The following is a 4,208-nucleotide window of genomic DNA, read 5'->3' on the forward strand; positions in this document are numbered from 1 at the left end:
CACCCAGCATACTGGCTTCCTCCTCAGGCATAATGACAATACAACCCCCAGCTTCCTCCTCAGGCATAATGACAATACAACCCCCAGCTTCCTCCTCAGGCATAATGTCAATACAACCCCCAGCTTCCTCCTCAGGCATAATGACAATACAACCCCAGCTTCCTCCTCAGGTACAATGACAATACAACCCCCAGCTTCCTCCTCTGGCATAATGACAATACAACACCCAGCCTCCAGGCTTCCTCCTCAGGCATAATGACAATACAACACCCAGCTTCCTGGCTTCCTCCTCAGGCATAATGACAATACAACACCCAGCCTCCTGGCTTCCTCCTCAGGCATAATGACAATTCAACCCCCAGCTTCCTCCTCAGGCATAATGACAATACAACCCCCAGCATCCTCCTCAGGCATAATGACAATACAACCCCCAGCTTCCTCCTCAGGCCTAATGACAATACAACCCCCAGCCTCCTGGCTTCCTCCTCTGGCATAATTACAATACAACCCCCAGCTTCCTCCTCTGGCATAATGACAATACAACCCCCAGCTTCCTCCTCAGGCATAATGACAATACAACCCCCAGCTTCCTCCTCAGGCATAATGACAATACAACCCCCAGCTTCCTCCTCAGGCCTAATGACAATACAACCCCCAGCCTCCTGGCTTCCTCCTCAGGCATAATGACAATACAACCCCCAGCTTCCTCCTCAGGCATAATGACAATACAACCCCCAGCTTCCTCCTCAGGTATAATGACAATACAACCCCCAGCTTCCTCCTCAGGCATAATGACAATACAACACCCAGCCTCCTGGCTTCCTCCTCAGGCATAATGACAATACAACCCCCAGCTTCCTCCTCAGGCCTAATGACAATACAACACCCAGCATCCTGGCTTCCTCCGCAGGCCTAATGACAATACAACCCCCAGCTTCCTCCTCAGGCCTAATGACAATACAACCCCCAGCTTCCTCCTCAGGCATAATGACAATACAACCCCCAGCTTCCTCCTCAGGTATGATGACAATACAACCCCCAGCTTCCTGGCTTCCTCCTCAGGCATAATGACAATGCAACACCCAGCATCCTGGCTTCCTCCTCAGGCATAATGACAATACAACCCCCAGCTTCCTCCTCAGGCCTAATGACAATACAACACCCAGCCTCCTGGCTTCCTCCTCTGGCATAATGACAATACAACCCCCAGCCTCCTGGCTTCCTCCTCATGCCTATTGACAATACAACACCCAGCCTCCTGGCTTCCTCCTCTGGCATAATGACAATACAACCCCCAGCCTCCTGGCTTCCTCCTCAGGCCTAATGACAATACAACCCCCAGCTTCCTCCTCAGGCATAATGACAATACAACCCCCAGCATCCTCCTCAGGCATAATGACAATACAACCCCCAGCTTCCTCCTCAGGCCTAATGACAATACAACCCCCAGCCTCCTGGCTTCCTCCTCTGGCATAATTACAATACAACCCCCAGCTTCTTCCTCTGGCATAATGACAATATAACCCCCAGCTTCCTCCTCAGGCATAATGACAATACAACCCCCAGCTTCCTCCTCAGGCATAATGACAATACAACCCCCAGCTTCCTCCTCAGGCCTAATGACAATACAACCCCAGCCTCCTGGCTTCCTCCTCAGGCATAATGACAATACAACCCCCAGCTTCCTCCTCAGGCATAATGACAATACAACCCCCAGCTTCCTCCTCAGGTATAATGACAATACAACCCCCAGCTTCCTCCTCAGGCATAATGACAATACAACACCCAGCCTCCTGGCTTCCTCCTCAGGCATAATGACAATACAACCCCCAGCTTCCTCCTCAGGCCTAATGACAATACAACACCCAGCATCCTGGCTTCCTCCATGCAGGCCTAATGACAATACAACCCCCAGCTTCCTCCTCAGGCCTAATGACAATACAACCCCCAGCTTCCTCCTCAGGCATAATGACAATACAACCCCCAGCTTCCTCCTCAGGTATGATGACAATACAACCCCCAGCTTCCTGGCTTCCTCCTCAGGCATAATGACAATGCAACACCCAGCATCCTGGCTTCCTCCTCAGGCATAATGACAATACAACCCCCAGCTTCCTCCTCAGGCCTAATGACAATACAACACCCAGCCTCCTGGCTTCCTCCTCTGGCATAATGACAATACAACCCCCAGCCTCCTGGCTTCCTCCTCAGGCCTAATGACAATACAACACCCAGCCTCCTGGCTTCCTCCTCAGGTATAATGACAATACAACCCCCAGCTTCCTCCTCAGGTATAATGACAATACAACCCCCAGCCTCCTGGCTTCCTCCTCTGGCATAATGACAATACAACCCCCAGCCTCCTGGCTTCCTCCTCTGGCATAATGACAATACAACCCCCAGCTTCCTCCTCTGGCATAATGACAATACAACCCCCAGCTTCCTCCTCTGGCATAATGCCAATACAACCCCCAGCCTCCTCCTCAGGCATAATGACAATACAACACCCAGCCTCCTGGCTTCCTCCTCTGGCATAATGACAATACAACCCCCAGCTTCCTCCTCAGGTATAATGACAATAGCATTATTATCACATAGCATTATTTCAACATTCCACTTGTGTAAAATGTTAATGGGACACTAACATGGCACCTATATCACATTGAACTGTTATCCACTGTAAATGCGTCCTAGCGCTCATTCCAGACGATATATTCACCTTGTAATGTAATGGGGAGATAACACGGCCTACAGCACTGGTGCTCCTAGACATTATCGTGAAACCAAGAAACAGAAACCACAGGCCTTTCATGGAATTCCAAGCGCCTGACTGATAAATAGTGTCCAGATTTGTTCTTGGTGAATAATGAAGGTCTTATCTACGGCGTTGTCTCTGCCCAGGGGCAGGTTAGCTTAGCTTCAAGATGATCCTATTACACCAGATGAGGAGGGAGAGAGAGAGATGGAGAGAGAGAGAGAGAGAGAGAGAGAGAGAGAGACACAGAGAGAGAGACAGAGACAGAGACAGAGGCAGAGAGAGAGAGAGACAGAGAGACAGAGAGAGAATACCCGACCACTGTGACTGACCCAAAATTAAGGAAAGCTTTGACTATGTACAGACTCAGCGAGCATAGCCTTGCTATTGAGAAAGGCCGCCGTAGGCAGACATGACTCTCAAGAGAAGACAGGCTATGTGCTCACTGCCCACAAAATGAGGTGGAAACTGAGCTGCACTTCCTAACCTCCTGCCCAATGTATGACCATATTAGAGAGACATATTTCCCTCAGATTACACAGATCCACAAAGAATTCGAAAACAAATCCAATTTTGAAAAACTCCCATATCTACTGGGTGAAATTCCACAGTGTGCCATCAGAGCAGCAAGATTTGTGACCTGTTGCCACGAGAAAAGGGCATCCAGTGAGGAACAAACACCATTGTAAATACAACCCATATCTATGCTTATTTATTTTATCTTGTGTCCCTTACCATTTGTACCTTGTAAAAACACTGTATATATATATATAATATGACATTTATAATGTCTTTATTGTTTTGAAACTTCTGTATGTGTGATGTCTACTGTTAATTTTTATTGTTTACCTTACTTGCTTTGGCAATGTTAACACATGTTTCCCATGCCAATAAAGCCCCTTGAATTGAATTGAATTGAATTGAATTGAGAGAGAGACAGAGACAGAGGCAGAGAGAGAGAGAGAGAGGCAGAGAGAGAGAGAGAGAGAGAGAGAGAGAGAGAGAGAGAGAGAGAGAGAGAGAGAGAGAGAGAGAGAGAGAGAGAGAGAGAAAGACAGACAGAGGCAGAGACAGACAGAGACAGAGAGAGGCAGAGACAGAGACAGAGAGAGAGAGAGAGAGAGAGAGAGAGACAGAGAGAGAGAGATCCTATATTACACAGAGCCCTCTCTGTTGTGTGAAGTTCCTGGTATTCACACTATGAGCCGGGAGACATTGTTGGAAAGGAGGAGGTCTGAAAAATGTGTGTCTGAGAAACACTATGTTCATGTATAACATGATGTATGAATATGTGTGTATGTTTTTTGTATCTATTCATTTTTTATTTAACTAGGCAGTTAAGAACAAATTCATATCTACAATGACGCCCCCCCGCTTGGCAAACTGGTCTCCCGATCACAGCCGGTTGTGACACAGCCTGGGAATGAACCAGGGTCTGTAGTGACGCCTCTAG

This window comes from Oncorhynchus masou, unplaced genomic scaffold (genome assembly GCF_036934945.1).
Source record: "Oncorhynchus masou masou isolate Uvic2021 unplaced genomic scaffold, UVic_Omas_1.1 unplaced_scaffold_1635, whole genome shotgun sequence".
NCBI classification, from domain to species: Eukaryota; Metazoa; Chordata; class Actinopteri; order Salmoniformes; family Salmonidae; genus Oncorhynchus; species Oncorhynchus masou.